At 38.3% G+C, this 26,188-nt stretch overlaps 1 protein-coding gene and 1 pseudogene across 1 annotated transcript in view; one reads left to right on the top strand and one right to left on the bottom strand.

The window, feature by feature from the left end:
* Positions 1-26,188, bottom strand: part of LINGO2 (leucine rich repeat and Ig domain containing 2) — a 946,590-nt gene that overhangs the window by 348,815 nt on the left and 571,587 nt on the right. The gene's annotated exons all lie outside the window — the stretch shown is intronic.
* Positions 6,670-7,915, top strand: LOC121144958 (annotated as a pseudogene).

Below are 26,188 nucleotides of genomic sequence, written 5' to 3'. Positions count from 1 at the left end.
GGTAGAGATTTCAGCAACTTTTCCTGCTTGCATACAAACAGTAAACATTAAACTTTAAATGTCATATGTAGCTTTATTTGGTAAATTAAAAATGTGTCTTGAAGTATATTTATTTCCATTTGTTTCATATGAAATATTAAAAATGTTGGTGCCTATCAGGAAGCAAGAGACTAGGGAACAGATGCATTAACTACCATCATTCAAGTGAGCCCTTCGCTGAGGATTCCATCTCACTAGTTATGCGGCACTTTGCTTCTGGGACTAGGCTGTCCCTCTGCAAAATGTGGTAGATAACCCATTTAGTTAAGACACTATTAATGAGGTTAACAGGTGTCAAACACTATTCCAAGCACTTTGAATTTATTGATTCATTTAATCTTAGGACTAAAATCTGAATTACCAGCATCATGAAACATGCAATGTAAATCTAAAAAATGAAATAGAGATAAACAAGTTAATTTTACATAACTTAGGATATTTGATTACATTATGATGTTTTGTATGTTTTGACTTGACTAGTTTTGATAAATAGCAACATTTGAGTATTCCAACACTGAGTATTAAATGCACATACCTACACCATCTGAGATACTATTTCAAGCTTTCTAGGAAAGGCTGGGACAAAGTGAGAAGATGAAAACTGAGAAAAAAAGAGCTTAAGTTCATGTCACATTCAGTGGAAAACCCCACACTGCACATCACATGTATGCTCAAACTGAGGACCTGCTTCCTTCTCCCCTTCCCGGCACCTAAGCTGTATAAAAGCCCAGTGCTGCTTAACCTAAGTGGCCATTCCCCTCATACAATCACACTGCCCTGTGCAAGTGGCTCCGGGCTATCTCCAACCCGGGAACAGGCTGTCAGACTCTCTCCTGACTAATAAAACTCTTTGCCAGAGTTTTATTTCTAACAAATAGAAATAATCCAAGAAAACAGGTGCAAAGAATAGCCATGATTTTGTCTAGAGAGTTAAAAAACATAAAGCGAACCCCTGGAAGTCTGCAAAGGCTTTGACTCAAGTCAAATTCTAGAAAAAAATCTTATTTCTACAATAAGACTTTTGTTGTAACAATAAATATGAAGGGGCTGATGTTGTGGTTCAAAGGATCAAGATGGCACCTGAAGTGCAGGGATCCCACATGGTCACCGGTTGAGTCCTGGCTACTCCAATTGTGATGCTAACTTCCTGCATAATTCCTGGGGGGTCGGTGGGGGGTGAGGTGGGCGGGGAAGCAGAAAATTTCTCCAGTGCTTGGTCCCCTACCACCCCATGTGGCAGAAAGTAGTTTTAGCTCAATGGCTTGGCCCAGCCAAGTTAGTCCAGCCATTTGGAAAGTACATCAGTGAATGGAAGATCTCTGTCTCTCTGCAATCTGTCCTTCAAATAAATAAACAAATATTTAAAAAAACATTAAATATGAGGGCATATTTATGAAATGTCAAACATGTAAATATTGACAATGTTACACTGGTCAAATAATTTATGAAGGGTTTATATTTTGAGATTTTAGACAATTAATAAAAGGAAAAATCACTATTAGCAAGAACCACAAATGTAAACAGGGGGAAATAAGATAAGAAAAATCCACTGAAGAAGAAATGCATAACTTAAAAACAGAACAAAATGCTCAGCCTCAAAGTAGGAAAAGAAATGAAATTTGAAATAATGGCATGTTCTGTCCAAAGAGTGTATGAAATATGACTAAAGCCTCCAGTGGCACATAGGAAAGGTTTCTATTTGGAGCTGGCAGTTACCAGAAAGAGGTCCCACAAGCGCAACAGTGGTGGTAGAGATGAGTGTTTATTGAGCTAAATTATGGAAGTTGACTTAAGGGTGCTAAAGATGGGTTCAATTTAGAATTTTAAGATTATGTGTGAGTTATGTGCAATAAAAAACAATTTAAAATAAACAATTAAAAATACTATCCTAACATAAAGATGGTATCAGTTAAAGAACCAACACGATATGATTGAATCAAGACATTCTTGAATTAAAACTTAGTTTACACAAATAAAATAAATGATCCCTGGCCCAACAAAAGCAGTCAGTTTCACTCCACAGATTTATCTGGAAGCAAGCAAACACGAAAGGTCCATTCATGTAGACACAATATGGCTGGACTACAAATGTGACGACAATGTGGCTCTGTTATGACCACTTGGCATAGAAAGACCAGCTCAAAGTATAATCATATCTTTAAATTGCAGCTTATTTTGTAAAGATAATTCTTTTTGTTCAGAAAACCTGGATCGATCCAAGAATCAGATGTGCTTTTTGTCATTTGTGGGAGTTTACACAGCTCATGAATTCTCCTGAATTTCGCTTCCAGTGGTGTACAAGAACTGGCTCTTACCACCTCACGACAGCCAAGGATCTCATCCCAGGCTTGTTTCAGTGATGTCACATAAGTAGCTTAAAATTTAGCATGGTGGATTATTTATATCATAGCAACCAGAAAACGCGAGAAACCAAGGTGCCCTTCACTAAAAAGGAGAGAGCTGTAAAATGTCAACTTGTACATCATTTATTATAACAACTGGTTGTTGAAGAATTAAGAACAACATTACAAAGGAGTTAAAAGTGCTCTATAAAACATAGCGTGTCTTCTAAAGTATTAATAATAGAGTCCTTGAAAAAAAACAACTCTCAGGTAAACCAAATAATAAACAAATAATTCAAACCTTGAGCAAAAGACTATGAAGTGCACTCTAAATGTGTAGTGAAGGAAAAGTTAAGAAAACGGATAATGTCTAGTGAAGTTAAGAAAAAAAGTAAATATTTTTCAAACTTAAAGTTTTATGCATGTGCAGAAAAACATTACTGAAGGGTGGGTGTTAAAAACATAACTCAAATAAAGTAAAGGAAACATGCAAATAATGTAGAAAAATAAATTAGGCCCAAATATCAGAGCACTTGGATGGGAAGCAGAGCTATAATTAATCCAAACTATCTCCAAATTTGCCCCCATGTTAGTTTTTTTGAGAACTTTTGAAATCTTTTTTTGCTCGTATTTATTTATTTCAGTAAAACTGAATCTAAGTGACTATTCTTATACACCAATAAAATGAACAAAGAAAAATTTTACATTATGAATAATCATATATACAACAGTTACATATAAAAAACAAAATTAATATTAGTATATTTCAGAAATTTGTGTAAATAAAGGGCATGTTGTGACCAACAAGGATGCAATTAAGATTTCAAGTGTACTTTAAGCTAAGAAAAAACATGGTGAGGCTGTAGGGCAAAGACTAGCTTTTTTGTACTTAAAGTGATTAAAGTCTTATTAGAGAAACATAAGCAATTCTACATCCTCACCCAAAGTGGATGAAATGGATGTAGCCTGGTATCCAAAACTTATCTATTTTTTTTTTCATTTTATTAGCACTTATATCCATGTAACTAAAGGAAAAAAAGAGAACTTGAAATCAGTATTTAAAACAAAAGGCAAAAGGTCTACACCGTGGCGTAAGTGATAAAACAAAAAGTAAGGGTCCAGCCTTGTTAGCACTGCAAGTTAAACTGTTGCTCTGAGCTCTCTCATCCCAGTTTGAGTCCTAGGCACTCAGCTTTGGATCTAGGTTCCTGCTAATGTATTTGAGAAGGCACAGTGGGAAAGGCAGATGGGATCTAGCCTCCTGGCTTCTGCTGGCACTGTGCTGGCTACTGCTGCTGCTTACCTTTCATTAATAACACACACATACACACATACACATGCGTATAAAAAGACCCTAAAATCACATTCCATTTTCTTTCATTTCTAATGCCTTTCTCCATTTTCTCTGTCACCCTGTTTATCAAAAAAAAAAAAGTATGTGACAGTATCTGAAGAGGAATACTCACATTTAAAACTTGATAGTATGTATAAATGAAATGCAAATGCAGAATATAATACAGTAACAGTAAAATTAGAGTATAAAATTATCAGTGTGCCAAAAAATGAGTTCTTATTAAAACATAAATCCTCAAAGACTTTACACATTGTTTCCATGAACAAGCCTATCAGCAGATCCTTCAACCTCTTCGCTTCTATCCCCCTGTCCTCTCCCACCTGCTTGTTCTTTCATCCTCTCGCTTTTCCAAGTCTTTGGTTTCTTCCACTCACCTCTTTAACACATCAGCTGTTTATTTCAAGATTATTTTCATATATGTCTTTCAAAAAGCACACATCTGACATGATACAGACACAGCAAAAACAATGTATCCCACTCAATAAGTATAGTCCAAGCTATCTTTTCCAACACATTTTCCCCTTCTTTCTGAATGAAACCCACACTTCATATTCACAATGCAACTTTCAAAGATCTTACACTCCCAGCTTTCATATCTTCCCTGTAAAGGGAGTAGAATATATAGTAGAAAAATAAGGATTTTGGCAAATTTTGCATTAGACCTATACCTCTTAGTTGCAAAATGAAAAGCAAATTAGTCAAATTTTTCAGTGCCCTAGATTCTTAATGTATAAAATAGATTTGATACACTATATAGAGTTACGGTGAGAAATAATTCTAGGCAAACTGCCTACTGACATACCTTTGACAATCTGTTAACTCGTAATGTTGAAGATTATGATGACTTTGTTGGCCTGTCCCTGCTTTGCCACTTTAGATAGATCGCTGCCATTCCCATTGGCACTGTATTCCGGGAGACTGAGCTTCATCGCCTTAACAAATGGGCTCCTTCCCCTCTAGTTTCTTTTTTTAAAGACTGATTTATTTTTATTGGAAAGTCAGATATACAGAGAGGAAGATCTTTCATCCACTGATTCACTTTCCAAGAGGCCACAACAGCCAGAACTGAGCCAGGAACCTGGATCTTCTTCCGGGTATCCCATGTGGGTGTAGGGTCCCAAGCCTTTGGGCCGTCCTTGACTGCTTTCCCAGGCCACAAGCAGGGAGCTGGATGGGAAGCAGGACTGCCAGGATTAGAACTGGTGCCCATTTGGGATTCTGGCACAAGCAAGGTGAAGACTTTAGCTGTTAGTCTACCATGTTGGGCCCCCCTCTAGTTTCATGTTGGAGCTGTCAAAGAGAATTTTCTTGGCCTGGGGCAGAGGCTCAAATGACTAATCCTGCACCTCCAGCTATAAATGAATGCTAGTTCATACCCCTGCCATTCCACTTCCCATCCACCTCCCTACTTGTTGCCTGGGAGGGCAGTGGAGCGTGGCCTGAAACCTGGGAACCTGCACCTATGTGGGAGGCTCAGAGGAGGCCTGACTTGTGACTTTGGAATAGCTCAGTCCTGGCCATTGTGGCCGTTTGGGAAGTAGACCAGCAGATAGAAATTCTGTCTCTCTGTCCTTCCTTCTCTCTGTGGATTTGTCTTTCCTATAAAAATAAAATAAGCATGTTTTAAAGGAGTTTCCTGAAAATGATAAAGTACAGGCAGGGGAGAAATCTCAGTGTATTTGTTCCTAAGTCTTCCTCTCTGGTAACACACAGGATGACAGGGGCTCCATTACTCAAGCAAGAGCCACAGTTTTTGTTGTTGTTTTTATTAATATCTATCTATCTATCTTATGATTCAATTCCATAAGCTCTGGGATTTCCCTTTCTTCCTCCCCAATTTCCTCCCCTCTGATTCCCTCACATTATTACAGTAATATAGTCCTTCATAAACAGTCCTATTCCATCATTCAGCTCTCTAAATGGATCCTAACATTGTAGGTATGGACAGTGCTAGAGAGTCCAGCATTCTATTGTCAAGACATTTGACAGTTTTATTGGGAGTCCATCTTTGGGAAATTGAAATGCATACTGCATTGTATTTTCACATCTTGATATGACAGTCTATATTACACAGTTACTATACATCCCCTTAATGAAAAACTGTAAAACAAAATCAACAACAGGAAGAAAAACAGAAATTTACAATGCCATAAAGTTAAATAAAAAGCTAGTAGATGAAAAATGTGTCACTGAAGAAATGAAAAAGTAAATAAAAAACTTTTTTTGAAGCAAATGATACTATTTTATGACCTACACGTCAGTGAAGAAATTAATAAGAGAAAAACTTTGGTTGAAGAATTGAAAATAAAAACAAAATATCAAAACCCACGAGATGTAGCAAAAACAATATTGTAATGGTTATTGATCTTATATTTTGCATGAGTTTTTGCCTTTTGGGATTAACACAGTCTCTTTTTATAATTTTTAATATATTTTATTATATTTAAATATGTTTTATATAAAGTTTATAATAATATATATTTAATATAATACGTATTAATATACTATAATATATAATATATAAAAATACAATAGCCATTGCCATACTACTCTTCAGTTAATGCAGTTACACACTCGGCTTGCCCGTTCTGCATTAGGAATGGTAATCAATGTCATCTGAGTGCCATCAGTCCTTCTAGGTTCCAAATAATGAAGAAATGTGATCTTTCTTCTTCTTTCAACTCTTCATTATAGAAACTTAGTCTCTGTGCTATATTATTTTGCTGACTCTTCATCTAGATGTTTTGTCCTCAACAAGACTCCAGAAGCTGACCCAACAAACCAAAATCCACATGCCTTAAAGATCAAGAATACTTCCATGAGAATTTATTTTTTGCTTTTGCTGATATGCATTCATAATTTTGGTCTAACATATCTTTAAAAAGTAGTCAGCATTTAATTTACTTCCTTCCTTGGTGTTTTTTTTTTCTTCTCATGCTATGGAATTTCAAGCCATAAGCTAGAACTTTTAGATATGTGGGTCACAAGGATGTCATAACCAGCATGCAGTTTTCTCCTCTCAGAAACTTGTGCTCACAAGACAGAACTGTCAGACTCTGGATTCCCAATAGGAGAGGGAAATTGGAAAGTTAAAGCTCCCACAGCTCAAGTGCAAAGTGCTGATTTTTCAGCTGACGGCCAGTTACTAGCAACAGCTTCAGAAGATAAAAGTATGGAGTATATATCGCCAGCGCTTCTAATATTCCCTGTACCAACACAGATACTGGGTGGGCTGTGCCAAATTTTCACCTGATGGAAGACTAATTGTGTCAGATAATGAGGATAAAGCTGTTAAAATTTGGGGCAGTGCAAATAAGCCATGTGTTAATAACTTCTCAGATTCCATAGGGTTTACAGATTTGTGGATTTTTAACCCCAATGGTACATGCATAGCTTTAGCAGGTTTAATCACACTATGAAAATCTAGGATTTAAGAATGAACAAACTGCTGCAGAATGATCAAGTTCACAATGGTGGAGTTAACTGCCCATCATTCCATCCTCTGGGTAGCTTCCTCATCATCGCTTCTTCAGATGGGTCTCTTTGAAGGAGACTCATATATACACTTCCAGGGCATATGGGACCTGTCTACTGTTTCACTTTCAAAAACTGGGGAGCTGTTTTCATCAGAGGGTGCAGACACACAGGTCTTAGTATGAAGGCCTAACTTTGATGATTTATATTCTAAATTATCTTTTAAGATTGCATTTTGATTCACCACCACATCTTCTTGACGTCTACCCCAGAACACCACATCCCCATGATGGAAGAACTGAAACTTGCTGAAATGAATCCAAAGCTTGAGGTCGTTGATTTGCAGATTTCTACTCCCCCAGTTGTGGACATCCTTTCTTTCAATTCTACTACAACAACAGAGACCAATGGCAGAAAGGAGTGAAAGGATCTGTGGATACTTCTGGAACTCTTCCACAGTCACTGGATGTTCACCAACAATCACGAAAAAGAAGGCAGAGGACATGAGCGTCTTCTCTGAGGGTCAGAGAAGTCTTCTGCTCTTGGCGACCAATGCCCTGGAGCATATCACTGAACAGCTTCATGTTTTGACACAGACTGTTTCAATCTTGGAGCAGTGACTTTGACAGAGGACAAGCTGAAAGACTACCTGGAGAATCAGCAAAACCAGTGCTATAAAGTAGAAAAGCTGAAACGGGAAGTGTGAGTAGGGGCACTAAAAACAATCATACATCCACATACTCAGGAAGGCATTGTGAAACACTCCACCTGGTACAACCACGCACTCCATGACATTCCCGAAAGGAGTAATGAAACAAACGTCCAAAAAGGAATATTTAAGGCCCCAATTTAAACACACCAATCAAACATGTTTTTGTCAAAAGGATGAAATCACCACCGTTTATGATCATAGCAATAAAACAATTAATATCCAAGTGATTTTATTTCCTCAATATTATTTTAATATCATTTTATCAAAGGAAGAAAACAAGAGACAAGAGGAGAGGAGAGAAGAGAGGTGAGAAGAGTGGAGAGGAGGAAAGAAGAGGGGAGGAGAGGGAGGGGAAGGGAGGGAATACATAGACATGCCCCAGGGACATTTGCATGATTTCAGTAACTGCATTCAGGCTAAATTGTGACAATTAGCTCTTCAGGGTAATATCACCTTGTATGATAACTTCTTGCTTGCATAGATATGACAAAGTTGAATCACTTCATACATATGTGAGCTGCAGTGACCTTCAGAGTAGAAAGGAGTATCTGATAAAATGTATAGAACATGACTGTTCAAACTAGAAGCTGAGATTTTTTTTTTTTAATCTAGGCAGATTACAAGAGGACTACACCTTTTCAGCTGGAATATAAGTGTTTGAACTGAGATTTTTATTTTGAGTAAGTCTGAGAAAAGCTAATTCTGAACTACGTTTAAAGAGATCTAATTCAATGAGGAGGAATGCATCTTTCTCTTTACAAAGCACAAAAATAAAAATTAATCCCTGGCAAGAATATTTTGTGCAAAAACTCTTGATTATGGTCACTGGCACCTTAATATTCTGTAAGCCTATAACTTCTTAAGAATATTGATATGTATTATTAAAGTCACTTGCATATTTGATTTAAGCTGTTTTATTTTCCATTTTCCCTTGGGGTTTTGAAGCACTGTGTTATTCAACGTCCTTATGGTAATATGAGTCCTGTTATTGGAAATAGAATTGGATTCTTCAAGAAAAAATAAGTGACCCTTCTGAAATGTGTATGGTAGTTAAAATTAAGCTGTGTTTTGTTACTGCTTGCTAGGGTACTTCAGGACAACCCCTCTGACCTGAAGGTCTCCCTGCAACCTCTAATTTAATTTAACTCATGATTTTAGGCACCGCTTTCCAAACCTTCGTTCAGTTAACTTTTCTTATTCTGCAGAATATAATGATTTTTCTATCACTATTTGCTTTGCAGCATTCACTATTCAGTAGAAACACACATGCACATGTTCATTTAAGAAAGAAAGGTATTTTGTTTTATCTTTAATTGCCCATTGAACATATTTTAGAGATGATTATCTAAGGTATTTCTTTTACCAGTTTTACAGCCACTGCTTTAGAGTATTGTCAACTGTTCCTTGCCCACATTTTCCATATGCTAACAACACTTAAGCTTGCTCCATTTTGCTAAATGATCATCCTTCAATTTTTTTTAAAAAATATTACCAATCATGTATAGATTAAAAAGTGAGTCTATCCCTTTATTCATTTGATTAAAAAAAAGTATTGGAGTACTGCTATTGGCAATGATGATTGTAATTAAATCCTTACTTCATCAATAGTCTTGAACTGTATAGCCCTAGTTTCTTCCTGAACTAGCAGTGTATTCATGTTCTTATCTTAGTTATTCTCTGATACTCAAAAGGCCGTTGATACACCACTGCCCATGGGATCAAATTCGAGGTTTGATTTGCATGTAAGGGTTCTTGTATGTGAGTTTCTCTTATCTATCAGGTTTATCTTTCATGATCATCAAATACAGTTTGTCTAGGATATTTTTAGCCAGACCTGTTATCTTGCTATTTCCTTTATGCATCCTGTGTTTTCTGATTTCTGAACAATAAAGTCATATTTTCAAATCAACTTTAAAAGCAAGTGAAAACAGCCTTTCTGATTCTGTCCAGATTTTGGCTGTACACACTTTACAAGATTTACTCCGGCACTTCATCACAAAATGTAAGGACACTGGCAGTATTCTTCAGAAGAACTCCGCTTGTTATTTTCCATTTGCTCTTTAAGATCCAAGTTAAGGATACAACTAGAAAAAAACAGATCCCAGGAAAAAAAGGGATTGCAAAGAGCTATTTTAATCCCTTCCAAAAACATCAGTCTATCAGTCTATGAAAGTTATCAGGTTGGCTAGAATTGTTAAATGATGTATTTCATGTTGCAATGTTCTATGGAAACTTGCTTCTTGGAGTTTATGAGTTTATGATGGCTCTACAGTCCAGACAATCATGATAATTCCCAGTGGCTACCTCAGTTATCTCTATCAAATCATACATCTCTGTGTATGGTGTAATTAACTCAGTGAGTTTCCAGGTGCAGGGGCTAAGCAGTAAAATACAAAAAGCTTTGGTACTGTGAGCTGTGTACATTTTATATACATACATGCATATACATACATGTATATTTACGTGCAGTTATGGTGATTTGTGACATATATGTATATATACATATATAAAAGCCAACACAAATCAAAATAGTAAAACATGAAAGAAGACAGAAATACTGAAGAAAGACAACACTGAAAATCAGGGGAGAAAAAAGGAAGGAGGTATTGATGAAAGAAATTTGAGTTAAAGAATGAAAAAATTTGGAGTAAAGTAAGACGGAGCTAGAGTCAGAATGAGGATGTTGATCAAATCATCATCCTAGGGAAAATTATCTTCTTTCTAACTCAACAAGATGGTGCTGAAAGGTTAAAAACCAGTGCATAAAGGTGCTTTTCAGAAGTTATTATTGTTGCCTAATGAGTGAAGTTGTTCAGAGGCAAATGATCATACCATATTCGAGGCAAGGATTCATGATTTCCAGCTCACCCAAATCCCTGTGCCAGCATTCTGTTTATTACAGAGGAAAGGTTTCTAAGGCCACAGCACAAAATAAGAAACAATGTGTGAAAGGAAACTTAGATCTGATGCCAACACTTGCAAATTTTCTTAAGGGTCCCTGCTAATTTGCAGCAGATAACACAAGTGTGAAATGACATGGGTTAATGGGAAGGGAGGAAGAGGTAAGAGGGGGAGCAGACAATAATTCTACTTTTAAAAATGCACAATTTCATATTAACCAATTGTTGGACTTTTCCTTAAATCAGTATTTAGTAAAAAAAAAAAAAAACTGCAATTTTCCAAACACATTTGTATCTTACTCTAACGTCCTTCGGAAGCAAGCAGATCAGATTCACTGCAATGAATCCATTTTTATTTGGCCAAGGAATTAGAACAGAATAAACACTTGTAGGAAAATGTGCATTTCAGATAGGGTTCAGGTATTCCCACCCTTCATTGAGTAAAACTAATCATGTAGTGGTGGGAATCAGGAAGCAAGTTGGAGAAGATGGGGAAAAAAAGGAGTCTGGTTTACTACCTTGTTCAAGATTGCCTCAAAAGTCCTGGGATCTAGAAAAGGAAGCAAGTAGAAAAGTAGAATTAACCAAATGCTTGGTTGCCTTTACTCATGTTAGAGACCTGGATGGAAATCCTGGCTCTTGGCTTTGGTTTGTCCCAAACCCAGCATTTGTAGCATTTGGGGCAATGAATCAGTGAATGGAAGATTTATTCTCTATCACTCTTTCTCTCACTCTACTTTTCAAATAAAGTACAAATTAGAAGATAAGCCTCGTATGTGGTACTTGATTTCGTAGAGTTTTTCTCTAAAAGATCCTAAGGAAAAAAAATCATTTGTTTTAACGATATGTTCACTTTATTGATAAGGGATAAAGCAGGTAGCTTGATGAGGGACATGAGATGGAAGCCACCCTTTCTTGATCCTTATAATCCTATCTGTGTACTTATCAGTCAAATGACACCTTTTCCAGGATGCCCTTTCCTTCACCTGGGACCTGGAGGGAAAGGTATCCTGCAACACTAAGTAAACACTCCCCTTTCAACCTTGTAAGCCAGGTCGGCAATGGAAGTCTGTCTGTTTTCCCCTCTGCGATTCCCTCAACAAGACAGTGTTTTGATGCTGTATCTCTCCAATTTCCTTTCCCATCCTTTTCTCTCCTTGCTTATATTTTGTGCACCATATATTTGCCTGTCCTTAGGATGCTTATGGAGGTAGAAGGCAAGAATCTGAATAGGGATCTTGTTCCCACATCTATAACAATAACACTAGGAACATAAGACAGGTTTCCTGTCATCATTCATCCCTCATGTCACTTTAAATTCTACTGGTCATCTGCCAAAATTTTAATTATTTAAAATTTTCAAAACAGATGCATTTGTTATTTTGAAAGGCAGAGGTACAGAGAAAGTCGAGGGGGAGGGAGAGACAGAGAGAGAGAGAAAGATCTTCTGTCTGCTGGTTTACTCTTAGATTACCACAAACCTGGGACTCAGCCAGGCCAACGCTGGGAGCCAGGAGCTTCATCCCACATCGGCAGAGGGTCCCTGATACTCTGGCCACCTTCCACTGTTCTTAGGGGCATTAGCAAGGAGCTGCATTAAAAGCATAGCAGCTGGGATGTCAGCTTTGAAGGCAGTGGTTTAACCTGCTATGCCACCACACCACCCACCCCCAAATCATTTTATACAGACATGCTTACAGGTAGGCATGAATTTTAAAGATAAGGGTCATGGTTCAAAATTTTAAAAATTTCTTCAAATAGGCAAGTGCTATCTTGAATCCAATTAATGATGGAAATTATGTTTTAAGCTTCTGCTAGGGGATCATTTATTTGTCTTAGTAACTTCTCACTCAAATGATACTTGTACATAAAGTTTACCCCTTCCACCTTTCAGAAAAATAAATCCACACATTTATAAAAACCATATTCATATTCTTAATGAAAAAAATCAGACCCTGTTCATTCACTTCTTATGCTAGCATGCATATGTATACAATTTTAAAAACACATAATTAACATTTACTGTTAGTGGAGACACATGAGTTGCTTCTATTACAGATATGTTAATTTTCTGATAGAGTTAGATGTTTCAAGACATGTCTTTGTTGAGATTATGACATTCAGATTTCATGTTACAAAAAGATTTTGGATTCCTTATAAATTGTCAATATTTGCATATATGTATGTATGTATATGGTTTCTGAAAGGCCTTACAAAAGGAAACAGGGCATCTAGACTGAAGAAGAGCAGTGCCTGGGACATTGATGAACAATAGAGCATGCAGGTACAGTTGTTACCTTCTCTTGAACAGAATGCTACAATCGCAACTGTTTTATGAGTAGAAGGGATCACAAGCACCATGTGGTCCAGTACCCTGTTTATATTAATGGGAAAACTGAGAGCTGGGGGATGAGAATCTTACAATTTGTTAATAAGACAGGAACAGAGAGATTGGACAAAAAGATGGAAATTAGAAATGGGGTGGGGAGGAAGACAGAAAAAGAAAGGAAAGAAGAGGTACCAAAGGGAGAGATGGATGGAAGGAAAAGAAATGTAGTTAAGATTGGATTCAGTTTTCTTAACTTGTTCTCCAGTGGCAAGGCATCTTGTTCCCTAATGAAGGTGCTGCTTGGGATGCCTGCATCCAATTTCAGAGTTCACAAGTTTGAGTTCCAGCTGTACTTCCAATTCTATCTCCCTGTCTATGCATAGCCTGGGACACAGCAGATGATGGCTCAAGTATTTGTGTCTGTCTAACCCAAACGGGTATTCCAGATGTAGTTCTGGGCTTCTGGCTTTGCCCTCACTGGTTCCTTACTTCTGAGGCATTTGGGGACTATACTGATGGGCAGAGGAGCCTGCTCTCTCTCCACTTACCTATTTCTTTATGCATTTCAAATAAATTTTAAAGAGTAAACATTTAATAATAATGCATAGTTTTAATATTACATATACATCGAAATAGAAAGCTGGCAAGCCAGTAGTCACATGAACCACTCAGACTCACACAGTTGTTTAAAGGAAGTTTTCTGCTGAAGAGCAACGAGAAATTTGCATATTAAAAAACCAGTGAGAATCATTTGCAGAACTGCACAGGCATAGAGATAAGAATGCTCCTCTGCTTCCCTGAGCCAGCCGAAAGGCTATTTAGAGTTTTTGCTCAAGTAAAAAAAACCATGCAGAACACAAAACAAAAATGAGTGCCAGAGCCAAGAGTCTCATGAGATTTTGTACGACATAAGCCTTGACATTAATGAGAGCATGAGGCAGCAGCTTTGTGACTGCCAGTGGCTTGTTATTTGCAAGATGAAGACCAGCAAAGCGCAGTAAGGCAAAGTTTGTTCTGTATTAGTGTCGGTATTTGAAAAATTTAGAACAACAAACACAATAAGTGAGAAGAAATACATGGTGTAGGCTTTACTAGCTTTCTATTGCAACAAAAGCTTTGAAAATTTATTCCTGACATTTTGGAATTCTGGTCATTTTAGTTCGTAGGTTTCCATAAAAACACAGCAAGTCAATTACTGGGCATCGATCTAAACTGTTTTTTTTCTTCACTGAATTCTTTTGCAAATGAGATAAAAATGCACATCGTTACAATAGTGAGTTGATTATAGAAAAGTCTGGTCCTCTTGTAAATTACTCTATCCCCAGTGTCAAGAAGTGCAATGACCAAACTGGCGGAGATTTAGGAAGTCATGAAGAGTTCACAGATGGTCCCTGCAAGGCTGTTAGCTAAAAAAACAATTCCCAAGGCAAGCTGCTCATCCCTGGTGTTTCCTTTTTTTCCCCCCTTTAAGCATGACAGCACATCATCAAAAAATAAAAAAATTAAAAGAAAGTATTCTAAAACAGAATAGATTTTTAAAAAGTTATATGAAAATATCCTAGGTTTAGCTATTCAAAGACCTGAAGACTCCTTAGTAAAATTACATTTAATAAAGCATATATCCCATCTTTTTAAGGATTTATTCTAAAATCTATTAAATATTTAGAATGGCTAAAGAATTTTCCAATGCAATCCCAATCAAAATCCCAATAACATTCATCTCAGAAATAGAAAAGATGATACAAAAGTTTTTCTGGAATCACAAAAGACCACGAATAGCTAAAGCTATCCTGAAAAACAGGAATCAAGCTGGAGGGATCACAATTCCAGACCTCAAGACACACTACAGAGCAGTGGTTATCAAAACAGTCTGGTACTGGTACAGAAACAGAGAAGATCAGTGGAACAGAATAGAAACACCAGAAGGGAACTCACACATGTATAGTCAACTAATCTTTGACAAGAAAACTGAAAGCAACCCAGACAAAAATCCTGGTCTATTCAACAAATGCTGTTGGGACAACTGGATAGCAGCATGCAGAATTAAGAAGCAAGACCCACACCTGTCACATCATACGAAAATTAACTCTAAATGTATTAAGGACCTAAATCTACACTCAGAAACCATCAAGCTATTAAAGGAAAACATAGGTAGCACTCTGCAAGACATAGGAAAAGGGAAAAACTTCTTAGGAAAAATGCCAAAAACAAAGGCAATCAAATCCAAAATGAACAATTGGGACTACATCAAACTAAAAAGCTTCTGTACAGCAAAGGAAACAATTAACAAGGTGAAGAAGCAACCAAGAAAATGTAAGAAAATTTTTGCACACTCCACAAGATAGGGGACTAATATCCAAAATTTACAAAGGTCTCAGGTCCCAGAAGGGCAGTGCAGGAACAGGGTAAATTTCACAACCCAGTCTGCCCCGTAGAGCTGAATCAATCATGTGCCATTTTGTATAGTGTGGAAAAACTGTTAAGACTGCACAGACAACAGTGAGTTGCTCATGTGCTGAGCTCAGTGAGAACTTACTGAACTCAGTGCACTGCACTGGTCCCATAGGAAAATAATACTGATTTTGGCATTGTACAGGTCAAAATAGGTCTGTGTGCCCTCAGAATTAAAGGCCAACAGGTTCTGGCAAGATCAGTACCACTAACAACCTAGTTATCTAGTATACCTGGTGTCTTCCTTATCCTGGGACCTGCCCCAAACAAAAGTGGGAGAAAGGTTGTACAGACAGCAGTGCAGCCTCAGCATGATATCACAAGAGATGGAAGGTGGTGAGTCAGGAGCTGGGGTTACAGAGATCATGGTGGAAATCTAACATAAAAACCCAGATGTGGAACTCGCTGGAGGGAGTGGCACAAGTGACTGCAAACAAAGAGCCATGTCCCAATTGCAATAAGTAAAATCTAACTGTAGCCCTGTGGGTGACAGAGCTTAGAAACCACCCCAAGGAGAAGAATCTGATAACCAGAAGTACAATGACCAAGAGCAAACGAAACAGAGGCACAATGAATATTAATGCAGACTCCCCTGCAAAGGAGCAAAACCCTCTTCCAACGTCAGAGTTAACTGAGGAAGAAATTGAGAAAATGGGGGATACAGAATTTAAAATCCTTGTTATAAAGCTTCTTATCAACAACAAGAAGAATGTAAAGCAGGCATTTAAGGAATTCAAGGAGTCTGTTACACAGCAAATAACAGCAGTTAATCAAAGGAAAGCTGATATATCAGAAATGAAGAATAGTTTGCCCACTGGGCAAACTAAAAGTACAGTGGAGAGTCTCCAAAATAGAATGAAGGAGGCAGAAGAAAGAATCTCAGAATTGGAAGATATTTCCTGTCACCAGGGGGAAACAAACAAAAAGCTGGAAACATAGCTGGATCAGACCAAAAAAAGTATTCAAGAATTGAAAGACACTATTAAGAGGCCAAATATAAGAGTTATGGGAATCCTGGAAGGTGCAGAAAAAGAAATTGGGATTAAAGGTGTATTCAATGAAAGAGTAAGGGAAAATTTCCCTAATCTACAGAAAGAATCAGGAAACAGCATCCAGGAGGAGCACAGAACTCCCAACAGGCTTGATCAATAGTAATCTTCACCAAGACGCATGATAATCAAGCTCTCTTCAATCAAACATAAGGAAAAGATCTATAAATGTGCTCATAAAAAACATCAACTGACATATAAAGCAATGCTGATTAAACTCACAGGAGATCTCTCACAGGAAACTCTACAGGCCAGAAAAGAATGGAGTGACATGTTCCAGATTCTAAAAGAAAAAAATTGCTGCTCAGGATAACGTACTCAGCAAAACTTTCTTTTGTCTTTGAAAACAAAATAAAATTCTTCCACGGTAAAGAAAAGTTAAAAGAATGTGCCTCTTCCAAACCTGCCCTACAAATGATACTTACAGATGTTCTCCACAGAGAAAAGGCAAAAGTGAAGAACATCCCAGTAAAATAATAGCAGAAGACTAAATCAATGAGCAACCTATTGTTAAAATGAGAGGACCAAATTACTATCCATACATATTAACCCTGAATATAAATGGCTTAAACACATTAATCAAACGTCATAGATTAGTGAACTGGATTAAAAAAAAAACTAAAACTCAACTATGTGTTGCCTACAGGAGACATATCTCACCAACAAAGATTAGAAGAAACTGTATTTCATGGAATTTGATTTTTTTTTTAAGTTTCATCTCTTTCAATAGGTCATACAGTAGCATCATTTTCTTCAAGAAGGTTCTTGAATTATTTTTTATTTCTTCACTGACACCTTAGTCATTCAGTAACATGTTATTTAACTTCATGGTGTTGTTAATTCCTTTTTTTCCTGTTGTTGATTCTGTTTTGTGGTTTTTCATTTTAGGAGATGTATAGTAACTGTGTAGAGACGATCACATGTAATAGCATGTTATTTAACCTCATGACATTGTAAGTTTCTATTTTTCTTCCTGTTGCTGATTTTGTATTGTGTGTCTAGCCATTTACAAAAAAAAAAAATGGCCTACGCTGTTTCAGGAAGAGTTGCAATTAAGTCTATTTTATAACTACTTATTTTACAATGACTGGGATATAGTGATGCTAAAAATGATTGCCACAAAAATGAATGGATAAAAATCTTACCTTTTTGTTATATTCCTTTGAAATGTTGTTGTGACCTCTCTTAGAAAGACCAATGGCAGTTTCAAACAGAATTCAGGTTGAATCTTTGCAAGATACAATGTAACTTATTAAGCCAAAAGCTTAAGCAAAGTTAGCTAAAGCTGTATGTTCAGCTTTTCAGCAATGTGATAGTAAAGATAGAGAATTTCTAAGTTATTCAACGGGTTCATCAAAATCTTGGGCAGGGGACTTATAAAATCACTCCCATATGTGCAAGGAACAGCTCTAGCAGACATGTAAATAATTGGGATTTTCTGTCCACAGAAATAAAGCCTGAAAATTATTGTCTTTGTGTAAAGTAAAACATTTTCTGCTAAATATACTTAATCAATATTTACTTTAAATAAATATATGAGATTAATCAGCTTCAGTAAATGTTATCATTATCACCAATGGTATTTCTGAAAAAAGAATAGAATTGCTATGGTGTTCTCTCCTTGTGGTTCTTGAATTTACGATACTCTCATACATGCATACGCACAACTGGTTTCTCAGAAACCACTCACTAAAATGTGTCATGACCTCACTATCACTTAAACTAAATTAAATGTGCTTCAAGAGATACTACCTTTTGGGGAACATTAATTATTTTACAGAAAGATAGGGAAGATTGAGATTACAAAGTATTTCAGATGAATTACATTGAGTGGATGCTTTCCATTATGGCATCTCAGCTTCAAATCCCCTCTGAGAGACCCTAAAAATGTCTATCAAGAAAAAAAAGTGACATGTTAGCTCTTCACTGTAAGTGTCTTAGAAAACGTCAGAACCTGCCTAGAAAGGAAAGAGGAGTGGAGTCGTCCCATCCAGAGGCCATCACACCATAAGAAGCCGCTTTTACTGGACTATATTGAAGTCATGAAAGCTAAAATAGAGCTTAGAGCAAAGTACTAATTACTTGTATTTTTAAACAAATAACCTTTTTGTTACTGTATTTACAGATAGGAGGAATTGCATGTGTATACTCAATACACTGTACTTATAAAGGAAATACATGATCTGCACAATGTATACAATTTACAATTAGTATAAAGTATAGAGTGGTTAAGATTTTTAACTACAGCCCTGTCCATGAAGAAAATATCATGGCTGAAAGGAACTGTTTATTGCAATACAGTATAAGGCATTCAAACCAAAAATTCTATTGCAATTTACTGTGGATGTAAAATTGATAAAAGAAGTCATTTGGGAAAATGGTTATTTTATGATAGAATAAAGCAAGACCAACTCATGGATTACAAGGGCAAAAGATGGCAGGAGAGAAAATTCTGCAGCAGTGGGGTAGAAGACACTATGTTTTAATAGGGATAGCTACAGTTTACTTGTATGCAATTGTATTCCATTTCTATAAGAGAAAATATTATTAAAGTTATGGTCCTTGGATTTGATTATTTATTAATGAGTATGAATTAAATTCCTTGGCCCAGCACAATGGCTCAGTGGCTAAATCCTCGCCTTGCATGGACTGAGATTCCATATGGGTGCTGGTCTGTGTCCCAACAGCTCCTGGCTTTGGATTGACTCAGCTTCGGCCATTGTGGCTACTTGGGAGTGAATCATCGCACAGAAGATTTTCCTCTAGGTCTCTCCTCCTCTCTGTATATCTGACTTTTCAATTAAATGAATAAGTAAATAGATCAATCATTTTAAAAAGCAGGTGCAAACTCCCCCCCCCCCAAAAAAAAGAGCTGATGAAAGATCTGTGTGTCCTTCTCTCTGTAAATCTGCCTTTCAAAAAAAAATAAATTAATCTTTTTTTTTAAGAATTCAATTCATGTCTGAAGGAGTTTTCAGTGTCACATAGAGAAATGTTAAGATTGGAAAGATAATTACAGGGCCATGGACCACCTAATGAGAAACAAGTGTTACAATATGGACTTGATTAGTAAACATGCATTATAGCTCTGGGCATAAATTAAGAACCAAGAATTAAGCTATAAATAACAGGGTAAGAGTCAATATTTTCCTTTAAATTGCTCTTAATAAAATTATTTATGCAATATTATTTATTGAGAGGACAGAAAAGAAGTATTCATAGAATTACATAGTCTATTTACTATTTATTACATAGTCTATTTCACTATTTATTCCATTGAAGTATGAAGCTGAGAGAGAGAGAGAAAGGACTAACTTGTTCTTCAAATGTATGATTGTTACAGTTTAGGCAGCTATTTCAGTGGAATTTGGAAGTGACACCTCCCCCCACTCATGTCATCCTTTCTATCAACCTATAAGTTTGGTGACACTCGCCTATCATTACCTGGATGCTAGGGATGCACATCGTCCTGTTGGGTAACTGCTCCCAACTCATAACAACCCATGATGCAGAGGAGTTCTTCTTGGTCACCTGCTTCTGTTGCTCTCACTCTTTGACTCTTGGCCTCCCCAGTAGCCACTTGCTCTCTGGCTTCCCAAGCACAGACTCTAAGGACAGAGCTAGTCCCTGAACAAGGCCCTTCTCTCTGTGTTCCTCACCCTCTGTTCACTGCTTTGGCAAGTCAAGGAAGATACATACGCTAAGATGTTTTGTAACTCTAATTCATGTACTTTCAAAAGAGTTCCAAGATAGGCAATTCCTAGCAATACTTGAATGTGGACAGAGAAGTCAGGAACTGGTGAATGTTTCCAATTTTGTAAATGTGTCCAGGTTGAACCCCGCATTGCTTAGGATAATTTACAATGCTGCGGAAGCTGGAATGTCTTCAGTTTAACAGATGTATTTCACAGTAAGGATAATTTCTTCCTCTCAGGGTTCTGATTCAGACTGGATTACCACTGTGACTTCATTTGTTTATTTCTGTTTCATTACATGACTGGTTGCTTCCATGTCTTCAGCTAGTAATTAGGAAGGTGGGATTCCAAACATACTGGTGGCTCCTACAGTAATAGGTGCTTCCAGTTGCAAAACGTGGTTAGTAAAGACTTTTCAGTTAATAATTTTTTTTAGATTCATTTACTTATTTATTGCCCAGGTAAAACATCAGAGAGGAGATATAAGGAGGGTGGAAAGGAGAGGGAAAGAAAGGGAAGAACAGGAGGGGGAAGAGGAGGACAAAGGAAGGGAGGGGTGAGCGGGCTGAAAGTGGCCGTGGTTTAGTTATGGAAAGGGACAAGTACGGGGTAATTCTGCTGGTCACCTAAGTCAGATTGGTCACATCAGTCAGAACAGTGAGGTAAGGAGTTGGAGGATTTAAGTTTGCTAGAAGAACTCAAGAATGAGAGCTGGATTGAGGGCAAGAATGGAGGAAGAACAAGGCATGAACACAGAAAATCTCTAACCATTTGTGGTAACAGAAGCTATCTAAATCACGGAGAATTTGGAAGAAAAATGTTCCATTTTCTGGTCAAACTAAGTCACTGTCTTATTTGCATCGAGTCCAAGCCACACTGCAGAAGAAAATTAGGTGGTGCGGCCGAGGGGAGACAGTAGGGCATTGGAATTTCCAGCTCACCTGGACACAGAGCTCTCTGGCTCTTTTCTCCTGTCCCTCAGCAGCCACAACCACTCCTTCCATCTTCTGTAACTGCACTTTCTGTGTAAAAGTTAAGCTAGGTGGCAGTCTCCTTGGCAAGGACCAAGTTAACCTAGTAACACATAGGCTGAAAAGGATAACTGTTAAGTTTTCTACCTACAGATCTCTCTCACAGTATCTTCATTGACCCTATGCCTGAAGGGTTAAACTGTCCACCCACCCCACCTCTATCACTCCAGAGCCTGCAGCTTTCCAAAAAGCCAGTGTAAGTTTTGGGTTTTTTTTTCCTCCTTAGGAGTGTGGTATGTCAAATCATCCACCCTGTCAGGAATTTTCATCATTTACCCAAGATGACAGACACCAGAGAGTCACACAGGCGATTTCTATTTGTCGTGGAAGGTGGTGATGGCAGAGATGGGGTACACAGAGCAGAGAGAAAGAGAAAGGGAACTCCTGCCACAGTGGCAGGAAGGGGGCTCCAAGGGACCCCAGCGGGGGAGAGGGAGGCTGCTAGCATGCCTGAGGTGGAGAGAGAGATAAAAAATGAAAGAGAAAAGGAAACAGAACATAGGGGCAGGTATTGGGAGTACAGGGCAAGGGGAATGTAGACATGATGATAGGCGGGGCCAGGGATATGGAGTCACAAGGGTTTGGTGGATAGGGTGGTCAGGCACAAAACTGGGCCCCTAACTAAATAGCCAGAAGGTTTACAGAAAAGGAAACTTAGGGGAACTGAAACCAAAGGGAAGGGAAACCTAAGGGAAGCAACTATTAAAACCTGCAGTGGCTCTAAAACAGTGGGGGTCTCATTTATCTTTGGGGCTGACGTTCCAGTCACTCCTCATATACCCTCCTACCTCTTAGCCGGAAGGGGTGAGGATAGAAGGTAAGCCAATTAAAAAATAATTATGTTGTCTCTTGACAAACTTGTTTTGTAATTTAATTTAACAGAACCCACCAAAAACAATGGCTGTAAAGCTCCTGTCCTTCAGCCTTGCCTCTTGCAGGATCGTTCTTCCTGGTACAGGACAACTGCCCACTAACGTTCCAGCCCAGGCCTCCCCATCAAGCCTCCATTCAGCTCAAAGCAGCCAGAGCCAAACTAAGCCCGCTGGAACCATAAAGTACAGTGCTGGAACGACAGGCTGGGCAGAGTAGGATGCTGACCCGGCAGAGTGAGAGTGATGCATAACTGCTGTTGCATCATCCGGCCATTACCTCCTCAGGAATGTCTGGTATGCCCCACCAGAAGTACACAGACCTTGTCTAAGCCCTCCAAGATGATTGCCCTGTGCTACTGCCCACTCTGCACATGCACAAACCAAGAAGCTGCTGTCTTCTCCCGTCCCCCACACCACAGATGTGTAAAAGCCCAGTGCTGTATGCCCTGGGTGGCCATCTCCCTCCTGCAGTCACCTTGCCATGTGGAAGTGGTCCCAGGACATCTACCACAGGGGAACAGTCTGTCAGGCTCTTCTCTGCTAACTAACAAAGCCCTTTGCTGAACTAAAAGCCTCTCTTTCTCTCTCTCTCTCTCTCAAATGCCTCTGAATTTAACAGAACCATTTTTGGAAGGAAGTCTAACAGAATTGTCAGTTTTCCCTTAGGGATGATTACTAATTTAAATTAGAAAATATCAATTTCTTCATTCAACTTTTTAACCCTTCAAAAGTTCAGGTTCCATGAGCATGAGATGCTTGTTCTTGTTTGATGGAAGAGCACTGAGTTTTGAGAGTGGGTCCTAGAATGAGAATGTTGCATAAATTCTTCTATTTATTAACTACGTACTGTAAAGCAATTGACTTTTCCTTTGCTTAAGCCCACTTGACTAATTTTCTCTGAGGAGGGGACCGATACCTACTCCCATAAAATAACTGACAGCATTAAAAGAGACGACTGAAATTCTATGCTTAGCTCATAGGAAGTCATTAATATGCAAACACATAGACCACAGCTTCTTGATTATCAAGGAAGTGTCTTGATCACAAGGTACTCAGTGATTGCAAAATGATTTTTATGTATTATTCCCTTAATATAGTCTCTAATATAGGCAGAGGGCCTATTTATTATGTTACAGAAGTTTTAAAATGTGAGATAAAGATTCTTGATGTAAATAAATGTATTTTATTGTAGAGAAAAATAATCACATGTAATTTTCCCCTTCATTCTACAGTTGTGAAGACACAGGAAGTCATTTGCTTTTGTTAATATATTCTAATATTTTGAAAGTAAAGACTTTATGGTTAATTATTATTATTTTTTTTTTACTTAGTGGAATTATTATGTTTCTTTTTCTCTGCTATTTTTCAAGGGGGAGGAGTCTTTTTACAGCTCAGATTGTTTGGGGTATCAGGTGTAGGTTAATCAAAAGTCATGAGTCAGGGCCCAGTGCAGTGGCCTAGCAGCTAAAGTCCTCACCTTGAACACACCAGGATCTCATTAGGGTGCCAGTTCTAGTCTTGGCTGCTCCACTTCCCATCCAACTCCCTGTCTGTTGCCTGGAAAAGAGGTCGAGGATGGCCTGAGGCCTTGAGATCCTGCACCATGTGGGAGACCTGCAAGGGGTTCCTGGATCCTGGGTTCGGATTGACTTATCTCCTGCTGTTGCAGTCATTTTGGGAGTGGATCATTGGATGGAAGATTTTCTTCCCAGTCTCTCTTCCTCTCTGCATATCTGACTTTGCAATAAAAATAAATAAATATTGGAAGAAAAAGTCATGAATCAGTGTCTTTTCAGAAGTTCTAGTAGGGGAGCATAGTCAGTCCCCTAGATTGTGGGGAAGGTTGTTCTCTGGATGGAGCCTGCAGCTACAGCAGGGATGCACACCAAGCCATGAGTAAGGGGCACCCACCTAGCCAGTCACATCAGCTGAATCAACCCCATGGTCATTGCCGTGACAGATAGTGATGGCAGATCATCATCACATCCACAGAAAGAATGAAATGATGATGCTTAGGGAAATAACTCAGTCCAAGAAAGGACAAATAGCACATGCTTTCTCTGATAGAGTCCTTTATATATATACTCCTTTTACAAAAGACAAAAGACCCTTGACACTGTCCTGAAGCTACTGAAATACTGAGGCTGCCTGGCTCTGAAGGTTTACTGGAACATTCACAGGCTATTGCACTGATAATAGTGATACCTAATATGACAGCACTTTGGGGGCATTCGGTCAGTTATATCTGTAGTGCTAATCAAATCAAAAGGAAAGAAGAGGGGATGAACATTTCCAACTACCGATTCACTTTGCAAATGGTAGCAACGGCAATGTTGAAAACCCACATCCTCAAACTCCATCTTGGACTTCCTTGTGAACAGTAGGGGAGAAATAACTTGGTTCTTGGGTTTTCCATTGTACTTCCAGGTACACTGGCAAGGAGATGGACTGGAACAACTGTGACTCTAACCAGTGCTTCAATATGGGATGCTGGCCAGCAGCTCAATCTGCTGGGCCTTAACATCTGCCTTGTAATGATATTTTTATAACTTTTTAAAAAAATGATTCATTTTTATTAGAAAGTCAGATTTACGGAGAAGGAGAGACAGAAAGGTCTTCTGTTCACTGGTTCACTCCCCAAGTGGCAGAAATGGCTGGAGCTGAGCTTATCTGAAACCCACAGCCTGGAGCTTCTTCTGGGTCTCTCTTCAGGTGCAGGGTGCCAAGGCTTGGGCTGTCCTGAACTGCTTTCCAGGTCACAAGCATGAAGGTGGATGGAAAGTGGAGCAGATCAAACATGAACCAGCACCCATACGAGATTCCAGGCACATGCAAGACGAGGACTTCAGCTACTAGGCTACCACACCTGGCCTTATTTTTATAACTGTCACATTTATAAAAAATTAAATTGCATCAAAAATTGTATACGGGGAAAAAAGACAAAAGAGGCTGTTCCTGAGAGGCAGAGGGCTTAAATGAAGTGTAGGGTCCATCCAACAGGATGAGGCTCACCAGATGTCTGAAGATGTTTAAATGAAGGGAAATGGCATTCTGCATCTTTTGCCACTTTGACGTTATGAGTGTTTCTATTCAATTTTGAATCAGAGAACAAGAGCTGTCACCTCTCTGCAAAACTGCTACTTAACATCCAGCTCAGGTGGTATTTCTTCCCTTCTTTTCTCTGTGATTGAATATCTCAGTTTAGGTTTTGATTGGAACTTTTTCTATATTTGACCACAATTTTCTATTCAAAGGTCATTCTTCCCTGCAGCAGTCACATCCTTTCAGAGGGCAAATACATGGACATTTTCATCCATTCATTCATTCTTTTATTCAGCAAATATTTTCTGACTACCTACTGCTATGAGACCACACAGAGAGAGCCCTTAATATAGAACCGGAGGTTCAGGAAATGCTTCTTAGAAAAAAGAGACACTTAATACAGGGTTTGTGGATTGACTGGTGGTAGGGAAAAGAAGCATAGGTAAGCTCGCAATGTAGTGATATGCAGCATAATCAGGTACTGTAATAAGAAAGGAGCTCAGAATGGCAGAAGCACAGAGTGAATGCCTATTGATGTAACATAAAGTACACATTATAGGAAGACATCTTTAAAGGCATAATAAAGCCCAAATCTCTGATAAGACCTACAAAACAACCTCAGTTTATTCAATTCCAGGATTTGGGAACGTAGCACAGGAAGTTAGAGTTTACCTATTGCCATGATTCAGCCCAGCAACATCAACAGTGACCAAGACCTCCAGTCAAATTTCAGCACATTCCCTATATCCTGGGTGGTGTGGTGACTGCGGGACACAGTCAGGAGTTGCCAGATCTGTCAGCAATACGGCTTAGTTGTCACAGATAGCAAATGAAGAGTGGCATGCAATACTTACGACCAGTTTCAGAAATCATTTTCACTGGTTTCTTATCTACCAAC

Source organism: Ochotona curzoniae, unplaced genomic scaffold (genome assembly GCF_017591425.1).
Source record: "Ochotona curzoniae isolate NIBS_2020 unplaced genomic scaffold, NIBS_Ocur_1.0 scaffold_3208, whole genome shotgun sequence".
Classification (NCBI taxonomy): domain Eukaryota; kingdom Metazoa; phylum Chordata; class Mammalia; order Lagomorpha; family Ochotonidae; genus Ochotona; species Ochotona curzoniae.
Note: the sequence above shows the minus strand (reverse complement) of the source record. Positions and strands in the feature narration are given on the sequence as shown.